This window comes from Rattus norvegicus, chromosome 2, assembly GCF_021556685.1.
Source record: "Rattus norvegicus strain SHRSP/BbbUtx chromosome 2, alternate assembly SHRSP_T2T, whole genome shotgun sequence".
Classification (NCBI taxonomy): Eukaryota; Metazoa; Chordata; class Mammalia; order Rodentia; family Muridae; genus Rattus; species Rattus norvegicus.
The window spans coordinates 218,026,666-218,041,946 of record NC_141535.1 but is presented as its reverse complement, the minus strand read 5'-3'; the positions used below and the strand labels follow the sequence as shown (position 1 = coordinate 218,041,946).

General features: G+C 43.6%; 1 protein-coding gene across 19 annotated transcripts in view; it reads left to right on the top strand.

Annotated features, from left to right (window-relative positions):
• The window catches only part of Ank2 (ankyrin 2), a 575,390-nt gene that overhangs the window by 91,087 nt on the left and 469,022 nt on the right, over positions 1-15,281 (top strand). For 11 of the 19 annotated variants that reach the window (XM_087627860.1, XM_087627857.1, XM_087627854.1 and 8 more), the window contains exon 1: positions 163-317. The gene's annotated coding sequence lies outside the window, so the exon portion shown is untranslated. 19 annotated transcript variants of the gene reach the window in all.

The following is a 15,281-nucleotide window of genomic DNA, read 5'->3' as shown; positions in this document are numbered from 1 at the left end:
TCCGTACCACCTGCTTCAATGCAATCCAGGGCTCCGGAGTGATGCAACCCACAAGCGTGGAAGGGGCTGGCGGATGGGCTGGGCTGTCTCGGGTTGATCTGATGTCAGAGCAGATCATGTGGTGCTCTGTAGGCAGCTGGGACTGGCCCGCGGGAAGCACATGGATTACAGTCTGAGGCTGTGATGGGAAAGTCGGTCCCTGGGCTGCTGTCTCATACACATCAGCAGGCAGGGAAGCTGGGGACTCGGAATCGCCCTGCTCCGGGCCCCTCCTGCTGCGTGGTCACAGGCAATCGCAGAGAGAAGCTGCTGCTCCAGTAAGTGCTTCAAGAAGGTCTTTGTTCCGAGCGTTTGGGAAGCGGGGAGGAAGTGTTGGTGTGGAAGAGGGGGATGTTGGAAGCCCTTTGTAAATCGCTCTGGGGATCTGGGTTGGGCAGCATGGCTTTACATCGGGAGGTCAAAAAGCAGCGTCCGACGTTCAGAGGGTCCCCAGCCCCGATTTCGGTTTGTTCTTCATGTGATGTGTTTTTCTGATGTGCAGTTTCGGGTTTCTTTTTTCTTTTTCTTTTGGTAGTCGCAGGCAGATTTTTCTTTAAGACCCCATTAAAGTGAATTGATTTCAGATTCTCTAACCCAGTGTGGACTTGTTTTCTCTGTGGCAAGCGAGGGGCGCAGAGAGGGTGGGAACTCCTTCGCTCAACATCACTGCTTCTTCAGATTCAGATTGTGTCTGTGCCAAAGGACCACCCTTCCCTGCTCTGGGGCGGAGTAGGTGATAAGAGGAGAAGCAGGGTGAAGCGATAGATTGCCCCCCACCCCCTGTAATGGTTAAATTTTGCACTAGGTACCGTCAGCTGGCAGAACATAGACAGCGGAGGAAAAATGATGGAGTTCTCACTCTTTTTCCCAGCAAGCGAATTATCTGTTCTGCGTCCAAAGCCCAACCAAGGTGCAGCAGAGTGAGAAGATTTCTAAGCACCGCTGTTTTGCTGTTTTGTTTTAAGGATGACAGGAGTGCAGAGCTCCACTCATGCCTCAGGCGTGAGCCTCAGCTCTCCCGCATCTTAGGTGTGGCCTTTTTGGAGCACAAGAACAGAGATGGAATGCCATCTTACTGTTCCTCCCCACGTATTATACCCTGCCTCTTTGGGAGGCTGGAAATAAATATGTGTGCTTGGAAGGCAATGGTAGGGAGATTTAGGAGAACAGATTTGTTTATTTTATCTTCCCTGTGAACTCTCTATAGAGTTTTAGGTCCAGGTGTGTGATATTGACTTGAAAGACACTACGCCCATAATTATGCCCTGTTTTTAAGCAATGGTGCCCCCTCCCCCTTTTAGAAAAATAATGAGATAACCTGTGATAAGCAATAGACATTGAGGCTTTGGGGCCAAAGACTGATTCCAGAAGTATTTAGGCATCGAAGAAACTTTTAGGGTGGGAAAAATGTTGGAATGGAAGCAAAGGTCTGCTTAGATGTGGTCTGTTCTCCTCTACGGCTTTTCTCAATCCATGGTTTAAGTCACGGAACACCAAACAACAGGCAGGAGATTGCCCCACCCATCGAGCTGTGAACATGGATTCCTCACTTCCCATTTCGTCCCCCCTGAATTGCATAAGCTAACGCAGAAACAGGGCTAGGATTCCTTTTCTCCATCCTGTGTGCTACAGGTATAAGCCGTGTGAAACAAATCAAGACTAAAAGGAAGATTTTCCCTGCTTCCAAGCAATGGAGGGATGGTGGACTCACTCTGGAAAGGTCTGGTCCTTGTGAACCACTTCACTTAGGGGAGCCCAATATGAAGACTGCTTTTGGGGGAGGTCTTCTAAGCCAGCTTTTCCTGCCTCCTCAGGCTGCATGGAACAACCCTCCTCTTTTTTGATCCCATGCCAAGACAGCCTCTCCAAATGTGGGGGACCTGATAACATGATGCCCACACTTGAACACGTTAATGCCCTATATGTGAGGCTGAGGAGCTCTTCTTTGACAACACTACTGGTTTCTCAGGGTTGAAGCTCACTTATGGGCGTTTTAGATATTCAGATCTCTTTAAGAATTGTTAGCTGGGTGTGGTATGAGAGTGCATAGCTTCGATCTCAGGATTTGGGAGGCAAGGGCAGCCCACTCAACTGTGAGTCTGAAGCCAGCTTGATCTTCCCAGTAAATTTCAGACCAGCCAGGGTTACTTAGTGAGAGCCTGTCTCAAAATTTAAAAAAAATTATATTAATATGTAAAAAATGGGAGAAAGTTACCAATTTTTCCAGTCCCCATAAGGTTTGGTTAACAGCTATCTTACTTATGAAATTCATCAGAGTATAATTGAGAGGGAGGGGCCAGGGACACTACACTCTACTTTTCAGGGAAGGCACTTGGACTGGACGAGCGTTCAGCTCCCTATTTATAGGGAGGAAGATTGACTAGTGAACTGAAGAAGAGGTTTGGCACCCAGAACACGTGACTCCAGCTTAGGGCAGCTTCTGTATAACCTCAGCCCAAGGGGAGAGTGTGTCCCTAAAAACAAGTGGTTTTTCTATTTTAGATTATTTTCCAGTTTACTGAAGTATCCTATTACTGGGATAGTAAAATCATCATAGATTCATCTTTCTTCCCAAATGTCTTAGAAAGGATCACAAAAGTGCTATAAAGAAAATCAGGTGGCCAGGCATAGTAATGCACACCTTTAATCCCAGTTCTGGGGAAGCAGCAGATATCTGTGAGTTCATCTACAAAGTGAGTGCAGGACAGCCAGGACGATCACAAAGAGAAACCTGTCTAATAAAACCAAAAACCAACCGGACCAACAAAAAGGAAAACAAGAAGAAGAGAAGAAAGAAGAAAGAAAACGGGACTCTGCTTTTCCTTAGGTGTCTCTCCTGGTCTGGTGGTGAGATTATAAGGACCTGTCCTTAGGGTTTTCTGATCCTGTCTCTGTGGGATTATGACTGCCCTTATTTATTAAGGAGCTAATATACCTTTGCTCAGTTACTGCAAATGCCACACCCACCAACATTCAAGGCCTCCCATCTGGATAGCTTCCTGAGTTGTACAGCATTCTTTGTTTAATACAGGTCTGTCAAGATGACTATTTAAAACTGTTTAAATGATGTTTAATTTACTATGAAGTTTCAGACTAATTTTTCTCTTTTTAAACTCATGCTAGGCATAAACGGGGTTGAAAACGTACTTGTTGATTGACTAAGGAAACAAATGCATACAGTGTTGCAATGCCTGCTTTGTGTGCCGTTTATGTTTCTCTGATTCACTTGGATGCTGGGGATTGAACCCAGGGGCTTGTGTATGCTCTGGGGAACTCTACCACTGAGCCAGGTGCTCATCTCTACTGATATTTTAAAGGTAAACCAACTGGCCATGTGTGGAGGCACAGGCCTTTACAGGCTGATCTTTGTGAATTTGAGGACAGCCTGCTCTACGAAGTCAGTTCCTGGCCAGCCAGCGCTACATAGTGAGACTCTGGCTCTCAGGGGGAAAAAAAAGTAATCCAATTAAATGTTGTTCCATGATGCTATTAGACTGCCCATCTGTTAAATATGCAGTCTAATTTTAGCCAGAGTGAAATTCATTTATTGACGTGCAATCAGTATAAATATGAATCAGTGTCACATGTAATCCATCTATGTGCACATAAAACAACAAAAAGCAAAATTAAGTTACACGTTATTCAATTACCCTTTTTAGGAACCTCAATTTCAATACAGAGGTCCTCTGATGATCTGTTTGTTGTGTAAATACCAACTTTTACTGCTTCGGTGAGGGACTCCTTTCCGTTCTAGACATTAAGCTAAGCGATATGTTGGGAGAAATTTCATTCTCCTGGCTTTGAGTAGTCCTAACAAGAATAATTGGCACACTGTTCTAAACAGTCTGCACGCTCTAGCTCAGAAACAAAGGGCTGGATGTGTGACATTTCTAAATGGTGACATCGTTAAGGACCAAATGATAACATATAGCAAGCCTTGGATTACAGCAGAGGGGAGCCGGGGAAGAGAACGCACGAGTCCCACAGTGTGGACAGAGATATCCCAGAAGAAGACCACTTATTTCAAGGAGGGATAGCTAAGGGGAAATCCACCCTCGCCTCCCCCAGAAAGTTCATTTGGGGCCCAAAGCTGTGACTAGCAGCCGTACCAGTTGCGAGTTCCATTGTTGGAGGTCTTAGGTTCTTTATCCGATCCATTTAGGCAGAAAGTGCAAGCAAATATCTCTTGTTACTAACAAAGAAACAGCTTTAAGTTCATGCTAATGTGTTCACAGCCAGAGCCAAAAGCTTTTCGGGGTTATTACAGCTCCCTGGGCTCTGAGCCCATCCATCCAAGGGTCTGAAGTAGACTGAAGTTATGGACCAGCCCATTGTCTCAGCATCCCACGTGAGAGCCTGATGCTCCTGTTCCCTGTGCCGTGACTTCCCCAGATTCAACCCGAAACCTGAGATTAACATCTGGGATCAGCGCGACTTACAGTTGACTTTTCTTCTCTTTCTTTAAAAAAAAAAGATTAATTCTGGCTTTGCTTTTTTTACAGTTTCTTAAATTTCATGTCCACCCAACTGTCTAAATTGTTTAAGTGGAGACCTTCCCTGTAAAACTGTCAACTGTGTTTTGAACTTTAGGTGTCACATAAGTCTTCAGCCTACTTTTTGCCCCTTTGTCTTGAGTATGGAGAAGCAGGCATAGGAACCTTTTGAGAATGTAGATACAGCACAGCCTTTGAGATGACTGTGTGGAAAAACATTTCCGTGCATATGACTTAGAGAAATAGCCACTGTCCTCCGCTGGAAAGAAAATTCCATCCTTGGAGACCCGGTACTGAACGTGTTGACATTATTTAGATTCCCTCTTCCTACATTCTAGTCAATCAACTTACACCATGTGTATCAGACTGAGCCGTCGTTCATGGAAGCATCATGGGCGTGGCTTCCTCTACTTGTCACTAAGCTCATAGACCAACAAGGGAACTGCTTAAACCCAATTTATAATTTATATAGTGATCAAGGAGTGCTCGAAATAATGTAACATGTTGATCAAATACTTATTTCTGTAGATCTAGAGAAGTGCAATGTAGTACTTATTATATGTCCCTTCTTCACATTTTGCCCGTGTCCCTGAGCTCCAGTACTTTCTTGCCCACTTGCCCTTGGCGTCTCTAAGCCTCTGGAGAGAAGGACCAAATGTTATCCTTTTCCCAGAGTATTTGGGCCAGGATGTTGGTTGTTTGCAAAGCCAGCACCACCGAGACTCCAGCGTAGGAGTCCTCCCCATGTTAAAATAGACTATAAAACTTGAGTGATTTGAACCATACTGCTTGTGTTTTATTTTTTTTTACCAAGTCTGTTTTTGAAGTCCATTGCTCACTTTGTTGGGGTCTTGTTTTAAAGACTCTTGGAGCCGGGCATGGTGGTGCACACATTTAATCCCAGCCCTTGGGAGGCATAGGCAGGGGGATCCCAGAGTCGAGGCCAGCTTGGTTTAAATAGTAAGTTCCAGGACAGCCAGCACTACACAGAGAAACTGTGTCTTAAAACAAAACAAAACAAAACAAAACAGCTAACAAACAAACATACTGCAAAAAGTACTCTTGGCATTAGGTCTGGGACATGAGAGAGGAAGGAGAACCTTGATTTCAAGTCTAGCCGTGTGTGTGTGTGTGTGTGTGTGTGTGTGTGTGTGTGTGTGTGTGTGTAAGTGTAACTACGGGACTCAAGTGCTAAGGAGAAAAGTAGGCTGTAGAAATTGGACACCAGTGTCCGTCCCCACTTGGTGCTGGAGCGCTGATGCTGTAGTTGGTGCTTTTCCCTTTGGGGCTTGACATATTGGCTTTCCATAACAAATGGGACGTTAAACCCTCCATACTAGAACTGTGAACTAGGGAAACATCAAACCATCCCCGACAGAGAACAAGCGGACTTGAAACATAGATTTCCCACCTTTTATTAGTGACGAACTATTTTACTTTGCTCAGAGAAAGACCATAAGTGTTCCACATTCTGTCCTCACTGAAACTTAGTTGACAAGTATGATAGTATATTAATTCTAATTCTAGAGGTATTTGCAGACTAGGACTGCGGTTTTTGTGTGTTTCATCCTGGTATTGCATAGTATCCAATTTCAGAACAAACCAAGTCCAGCGAGAACATTTGGCCCAGATGTTACTAAAAATAATTGTTGCTGTAAAATTTCACACAGAGAATAACATTCCAGCCCTTGTGTTTGTTATGCAGGCTTGCTTCATTTTCCATTTGGGATTGAAAAGAAAAATTTCAGACAAAAATATTGTTAAAGGACGGGTATTGTATAACCACCATTATGTTGCTTCAGTTCTATCTATTTTTTTAAATATATAAGTAGATGGTGTATGTTTTCATGTACTTTAGGTGTTCAAAATTTAAGTTGGATAAAGGGTAATATCTCCTTCAAGTCAGCGAGCAGCGACTGCAGGCTCCTCTGTCCTTTGCTGAGTACAAGTAGGCTGTAGGGACACAAAGTGATCCCTAGTGTCTAGGTCGGTGAGACAAGCCGCATTTAGATGTAGGCCTTTGAAGGTGGTCTTAGTTTCTGTTCAAGACACTAGGAAAACAAACAGAGAGTGGCTTTGCCGTTCCCACCGATGAAAGTTCCCTGCAGTTTTTCTAAGGAGAGTCTTGGGGGTCTAGAAATATAAAAAGTTTAAATCAGAATAAATGAGACATGAGGCAGAGGGTGGGGTAAGGGGAAAACACAGGTACCCCAAATGTCAGTCTTTAGGCCCTGATCCTTTGAAAAGCTGGCACACTAGAATACAGGCCAGGACAGATGGCTGGGGGTTTCTGCTTTATCGATGCCAGAGCAATTTGTAATGTAAGTAGAACAAGACACCAAAGGAGCTTCGTGTAAGAAGTGAGTAGTGATCAATTACTGCTGCTCAATTAGTTAATGATCAGTTCTGATGATGCCTGATGCTCCCGGGTGGCTGGATTCCATGCCTGTTATGAATAATTTATGTTTTAGAACACATAAGAGAGTGTCTCAAATGCAAGATTATTAAGTTTTGTTTCTTCCTCAGATGATGGCTGCTCCCAGTGCTATGTTGCTGTGTCCCACTTCCACACATATGCATAACCATCATCGTCTGTGTGTTTGATTTTCAAGAAGTTTCTATATATTTATTTCTGTATTTCTGTATTTCTGTATTTCTGTATGTATGTATGTATTTCTGTATGTATGTATGTATGTATGTATGTGTGTGTGTGTTTGTGTATGTGCGTGTGTATAAGTGTGTGTGTGTGTGTGTGTGTGCGCACGCGCGCGTCACTGTTGGCATAGTAGAGGTCAGAGGGCAAGTTTGGAAATTTGTTCTTTCCTTCCTCCATACGGGTTCTGAGTATTGAACTCAAGTCACCAGGCTTTTGTGGCGATTACCTTTACCTGATGAGCCATCTTGCTGGCCCTAATTTTGATTTTTTTTTTTTTTTTGAGACTGAGACTCATGTAGCCTAGCACATGTTATCGTTGACAGCGATTGTTGTAGGGTTTCCATCTCTATGAAGAGACTCCATGACCAAAGCAACTCCTATAAAAGACAACATTTAATTGGGGCTGGCTTAATAATTTCAGAGGTTCAGTCCACTATCATGGCAGGGAGCATGGGAGCCTGTAGGCAGACATGGTTCAGGAGCAGACGAGAATTTTACATCTGAATCAGAAGGCAGCCAAAAGGAGACTCCCTTCTGCAGGCAGCCAGAAGGAGGGTCTCATCCCACACCGAGAAGAGTTTGAGTCTAGGAAGAGACCTCAAAACCTATCCCCACAGTGACATGGTGACTATTTCTAACAAGGCCATACCTCCTAACAGTGCCAGTTCCCATGGCCCAAGCGTATTCAAAGCCCTGCAGTGTTCTGGCTGGTTATCCCGCCTCTACCACTGAAGTACTGAGGCTATTGGTGTGCGCCCCCACACTTGGGTTACAGCTGCCTTTTTATGTAGACATTTTCTATTTATATTTAAAAGCTTTATTAATTTATTTACTGAGATACGGTCTCGCTATGTACCTGTGGATGGCCTGGAGTTTACAAGGTAGACCAGGCTGGCCTAGGATTAGCAAGAGAGATCCACTTGCCTCTGCCTCTCCCAAGTACTGGGATTAAAGGTGAGTGCTTCCAAACCTGGCTTTTATTTATTAGAATTTTTAATTTGTGTGTGTGTGTGTGTGTGTGTGTGTGTGTGTGTGTGTGTGTGTGTGTGTGCATTACAGTAGACGTAGAGTCCAGATGAAAACACTCAGGTGTCAGTTCCCTCCTTCCACCATGTGAGTCTTGGGAGTGGAACTCAGGTTGTGATGAGCAGCAGCCGGTACTGTTATTTGGGGACGTTTTCCTGGAGTATTTAAGAATGAATACTATTGAAGGCCAGGATTGGCTCCTTAGCATAAAGACAACAAAAGCTTCAAGCATCTCAGATGTGCGAGTAATTCTATCTATAAAATTCAGCATGGACTTTTGAGGAAGGAGGATTTAAAAAAGAAATTACTATGTTGCCATCATAACCGAGAAAGTCAGCACTCACTCTTAACACAGCTCAACGTCGCTTCAGTTTTTCAACTCCCCAACTTTCTCAGAATATCTGTGGCTTGACTTAGCCATTGGATCGGATCGGCACAGGACATCTGTTGGTCTCTCTTTTTTTTTAATTTATTTATTTATTATATATAAGTACACACTGTAGCTGTCTTCAGATACACCAGAAGAGGGCATCGGATCTCTTTACAGATGGTTGTGAGCCACCATGTGGTTGCTGGGAATTGAACTCATAACCTCTGGAAGAGCAGTCGGGTGCTCTTAACCGCTGAGCCATCTCTCCAGCCCCTGTTGGTCTCTTTTTATCTTTAATTCTTTCCCTTTAGGAAGGAGCCATCCAGTTGCTTGAGGAACTATGATGCTTGCCTTGTAAAAGCCTCTCTTTTTGAGTTTGGCAATTGTTCCCCAGGGGTACATGTGGTTCCCCTGGCCCTTGCTTTTGCGGCTTGGTCAGACCCAGGGTCGATATTTTTGGCCAGTGTCCTCCATAGGTGGTCCTCACTGTGTTCTTGGCACTGAGGGCATCAGGTTTGGGTGCTGTTGGCCTGGTTGCCCATCAAGAAGTTCCCATCAGTATTTTCACAATGGTTTTGGCACCCAGTGATGGTCATGGTTCTAAGTGCAGCTTTCCTGTAAGTCCTAAGCAATTATTTTCTTATGTTCCTTTTTCTTCCATTTCCTGACACGCTTGATAAGTTGCTTGTAACAATTGCTATTTTCTTTTAAAGATTTATTTATCGTATGCATGTGAGTACACTATTGCTGTCTTTAGACACACTAGAGGAGGGAATTGGATCCCATTACAGATGGTTGTGAGCCACCATGTGGTTGCTGGGAATTGAACTCAGGACCTCTGGGAGAGCAGTCAGTGCTCTTAACCACTGAGCCACCTCTCCAGCCCTCTTAACAATTATTTGGTTCATCTGAGTAGTTAATGTCTTAAAATAGTGTACCATGTTTTCCAGACTTATTGAAGAGTTCTTTACCTCTGGGCACTGGCAATGTTGTTGTCATTGTTGTTTTTCCTTTTGGTTACTTTTTAGTTTATTTAAATATTCTCCATACTGCATTTCCTTGTATATTTAAGTACTCACAATGAATAGTAAACTATGAGATTTAAATAGTTATATTTAGGTAGAGAACAATTATCAGATTTCTCTTACTCTGTGGATGTGAATTTGGTATAATCATCAGTGTTAGAATGATACCTATACTTAACCTCTTATTAGTTACTATTAATCCTATGACTTTAGGCAAATTATTCATCCTTTTGTTTTTTAATACATTCTTTCTGTCTTTATTTATACAATGGGAATAATGATGTTTCTGGGATTATGTTAATGAATAAATTAAATTCCCCACCAGAATGCTCCATTGTAGGGTACTCTTAGCACACATAGGCCCATTCCTTAGTTCCCAGCATCCTCACTGACCATTGCAATCTGTGTTAACTGCCAATATTAGAGTAAGTATTCAGTGGATTATATTTTGATATCATTTGAGAACTAATCAACTATCACAGAAGAAGCAGAGAGAGCATTGTTACTATTCTTGCAGAAGACCCAGGATCAAATCCCAGCACTACAACATGTGGCTTACAGCTACCAGGAACTCCAGTCCCAGAGGATCTGATACCCTCTGGCCTTGATGGTATATGCATGCATATGGTACGTATAAACACACTAAGGCATACACACATATACATAGAAAAACCACTTACAATAGCAAAAGTCCACTGTACTGGACTTTGCCATATTGCATAATGGCCCCATCCACCTCTTTCCTTTCTCTTTCAAAATTTTATTTTTAACCATGTGTATGTAACGTGGGCTTGTGTGTGTGTGTGAGTGCAGTTGCCTGATGAGGTCAGGAGAGGGCATGGGATCCTCCAAAGCTGGAGGGACAAGCAGTTGTGAGCAGTCTAAGGTGGGTGCTGGGAACTGAACTGGGTACTCTGTCAGAGCGGTTAAGTGTTCTTAACCACTGAGCCATTTCTCCAGCCCCTTCTGTATTTGTCCAGGAAGCGGCAGGAAGTTCTGCCCTCCTCTTTGGAGAACGTTGCCTATGCTAGCGATAAAGCCGGCCCTTTGCAGTTTTACTTCATTTCTTTGCCCCAGGTGCCTAGTTAATAGACGAGAAGCACTGGGCTTCCATTCCAAGATGGCGGGGTTGCAGATACAAAGCATTCAGAAAGATTAAGGGATTGAAAAGGACGTGATGAAGATAACCTAGAGTTGGCCCTGGGGACTGGGAGAGAGGAGGTGGCTCCTGCCACCCAAGATCAAGCTGGGCTTCGAGTTGCCTGCTTCAGGATCACACGCACATATTTTAGGAACAGCCTGGAAGACAAGTGCTCTGGTTGGATCACTCCGGCATGTGCCTTCTGTGTGTTTTGACGTGAGGTTATCTTAGATGAGTGCTGACACTTTAACGGGTGGTTGGTGCTAAATATTTTGACAAATGTGAATGCTGTCCTGCAGTACTGAAGTGTGGCTTGGTAAAGATGAATGCCAGGCAGCATATTGGTGGAGACATGGGACACCACAAACTCACCGAATGGCACCGCTTCTTAATAGAAATTAAATTGTAGATGACAGAGTGCCAAGGGTACGGCTGAATGGCAGAGAGGCTTGCTTAGCATGCTCAACGTCCTAGGTTCAATCTCCAGTACTGCAGAAGAAAGAGGAAAGATCCAAGGACAAAGAGGTAGTTTGTTTATTTATTTATTTCTTCATTTATTTTTTTTTCAAGACAGGGTATCCGTATGTGGGTGCTGGGAACTGAACTTGCATCCTCCGTAAGAGCAGTAAGTGTTCTCAACACCTGAGCCATCTCTCCAGTCCCTTCATTATTTGTTCCCAGTCTGAGTATGGATAAAAATCATCATGACACTTTGGAGGCTGAGGCGGGAAGATACCATAAGTTCAAGGCCAGCCTGAGCCGTTAGCGAGGGACCATATTCCAAAAACCTTCCAACTAAGACAAGAGCCCTAACTAATAAAGGCTGTGTTTGTGACTGTTTCTGCTAAGGTTCTACTTCTTCATATGTGAAACAATGGATCAGTGTTCCCACCTGTGGAGAACAAATGTTTTCCCTTCACTCAACAATAGTTGATTTATTTTTAACTAAAACACAATGAATACAAATGAATAAAAGCATAAACACAATGTGTTGAATCTGTTCAGTGTTACTCGTGTGTATGTTTTTAATGCTGACCACTTGGTCCTGGACAACCATTTTGGGGGCTTGTTCCTGAGGGAGACTGACGCTCCCTTTCTTACCTAGCAACCACTGTGCTTTGTGCTGTAGGGACATGGTCCTGGTCCTTGTCTGTCCGCTGTCAGCTGGCACTAGGGTGAATATCTACCAGGATGGGCAGGGTTCCCTGGGTGCAGTTTCTAAACCAGCTGCAGGGAATCTCCACGAGTCCAATTAGCACTGAGATCTGAGTTGGGCTCTGGGGTTTCCCAGTTCATGTGGTGATTTCTGTACATGGGCCAACAACGTGGCGAAGTGAAGTAGGTATCAGAGAGTTGTGGACGAACATTCGGCGTGCATAGGACAATCCTTAAGGGCAGTGGCTGTCAATTATCCTGATGCTGTGACCCTTTAATACAGTTACTCCCAAACACAAAATGATTTTCCTTGCTACTTTGTAACCATGATTTTGCTACAGCTATGAATCCGATAATGTAAATATCAGATATGCAGGACGGTCTTAGGCGACCCACAGTTTGAGAACCACTGACTCACAGGGGGCTCTCATGCAGCTTTATTTCTTCCAGGCTCCTGAGGATAGGAACTCTTGGCTCAGCTCGGTGGGGGAAGGTGGGGGTGTTGTGTGGATCAGGAGATGGTGTGAGTGCTGGATGAGGACGGGTTCTGGGTTAATGGAGAGTAGTAGGTAGAGCAGTAAAAGCCCACCAGTGTTTGTGTCTGTGTCTCTAGAAACTTTATAACATAATTCTGGGGCGTTCGAATACAGCTGAAACGGAATATTTTCAGAATACATTTAGGAAGGGAAAAAATGCACAGTTAAAACAGGGGCTAACAAGCACGTATATGATGTGTGGTGATGCTGAGCGGAGCAGTTAAGGGTTCTGCGTCATCCTTTAAGGATTAGGAAACAGGGAGGTAAAGAATTTGCTTAAAGTCAGCGAGCAGAGCTAGATTCCAGCCAGGTTGTGTGGTGCTGTGTAAAGTCATCACACCATCTCTGTATTCAACCACCTATCAGAAAAACAACATTTAAAGGCGTAGGAGCAGAAGTTCAGTGGGATTTTAAGCTCATGCGTTTCCTGATGGTGCATTGAATACAGATTTCTTTTTAACTTTGGTCAGCATGGTGTCCTCTCTCCTCTATGGATATATAAAAAACAGGTCTGGAAGCCCCAAAAATTGCCCTTGTAAATTCCCTTAGGGCTTGTTTCTTCTGTTTCAGAGAAGAAATTATATATCTCCCTTTGCTCTTACCTTATAATCTAGACAGCAGGCAAACACTCACTGTTGCAGATCTGGTCCTTTGTTGACTGACGTGAAGACGGGATACACCATATTTAGCAAGTGCACACACTACAAAGAAACCAGTGCACAGTTACAGAGCTAAACAATTTTTCAATTGTTTTAAAAACGTTAGTTTCACATTAGGCGTCTAAAGACATCGATATGGTGTAGTCAGTAAGTGTGAGTCACTAACAGCATATGTGCAAAGACTAGCAAAGAGAGATGTATATCAGAGCAGAATCTAATTCCTGGTGTGAAGTTATTTGACTTGAGTTCTCTTTCGGGTTCTGTGTAATCTTTTCACGTATGATCCCAGATGGCAGACACTTGGCTTGAAGGAGATCTCAGTGTGCCCTGAGATGTGGGTGAGTTCTGCGAGTGCTATTTATATTAGGTAGGATTTGCGAGGGGGAACAGATTAGATAGAATTTATATATGTCATTTTAAAGGGTATTCCTGGGATGGCTTAAACAACAGTTGCTGGGGTAATTCAACTGTGGCTGTCTGCCTTCCGGAGAAGCAGCAAACTGGGTGACTGCTCAGTACAGGAAGCTGGATTCTCAGCAGTTTCAATGCTGTGTTGTGGGCCAGAAGCTTCCTCGAGAAAATCACTGCTGTTCAGCAGACATCGTAAAGCAGAAGAAGGTGGATCGATGTCAGAAGAGGGTGTCGTGACGGCGGCCGGCATGAACTCAGGAGGAAGCAGAGGCAGACAGGCAGTTCTGCATTTTTTTTCCCCTCAGAAAGCTTTTTAAATCAATTTTTACCTTTAACTATTTAAGATTTGGAGTAGGCATGTCACTGCGAGCATGGGCTTAAGACCCTCACCCTAGCTGTCTGGAAGTCAGTCCTCCACTAGCAGCCTTCAGATGAAGATGTAGAACTCTCAGCTCCTCCTGCACCATGCCTGCCTGGATGCTGCCATGTTCCCACCCTGATGACAATGAACTGAACCTCTGAACCTGTAAGCCAGTCCCAATTAAACGTTGTTCTTATAAGAGTTGCCTTGGTCACGGTGTCTGTTCACAGCAATAAAACCCTAACTAAGACTATAGCACTGGGGGTTGGGGATTTGGCTCAGTGGTAGAGCGGTTGCCTAGCAAGCGCAAGGCCCTGAGTTCGGTCCTCAGTTCTGGGGGAAAAAAATCTAGAAAGACAATAGCATTGGCTAGGCTGAAACTTGTTATGTAGATTAGGCTGTCCTCAGACTCAGAGGTCCACAAGTTCTGCCTTCTGGACATTGAGATTAAAGGCTTGTACCACCATTCCCAGACCAAGAAGTTGATTTTTCAGTATGCATAAAATTATGATTCCACTTGATTATATGAAATAGTTGCTTCTAGAATCGGGAACATGAATTCACCTTATAGGACAGCAGAAGGAATTTACTATGTAATATAAGGACAAATATATCTAACTCTTCTTTACACGGAACACAATCATGTGTTTTAGAAAGGCCTTTTGCCAGTTCCTGTCCCCACGATCCTGATATATATACCCAAATAAGAACTGCTGCTGTAGGAAGAGGTAAGGTGACTCATCAAATCCCATCATGCTAACAAAATAACAAAAGAGCTACCAAACATTCTGGCAAGATGTTCACTTGACAAAGAAACGGAGAAATGCATTTCCAGTAATAGATTAGTAATGCAACATGTGTTGCCAAATTAGATTAAATGATGGTCTATGATAATTTATTTTCTGAAAGTTGGACTCAAAAACTAACATTATTTACTTAGGTGCATTTCTGCCTATTCTCTGTAAATATCATTACAGGACGCAGCAAGTAACACTAGGTAGTAAATGGCAGGAATGAAGTTAGTTAAACAGAGAATATAATTGCTCCTTTGGTTTGCAACATAAGCACCTTTTCAATGAAAGGAAACTGACTCTAGCAAGAATTTATAGGTACCAATTACCTCAGAAAATGATGACTTAAGAGGAAGGTGTGGGCATAGAAACCAATTAGAGAAAGGTCTGCACCTGGAGCCCTCCCTTGGGGCTGGGCAAGTTGGATAGGAGTGCTGTAACTCAGGGATATGATCGATGGAGTCTGTTTGTCATCTGGGAAATTAGTCACCTCTCCCTTTTGTCCCAGTCTTGAATTTTATGTTGCCAGTGTGTACGAGAGTTATCACTAATGCCAGTGTGGGAATGTCTGTCGAAAGTTTACTGGGGGAGTATAAAAATGCGGATTTATAAAAATTA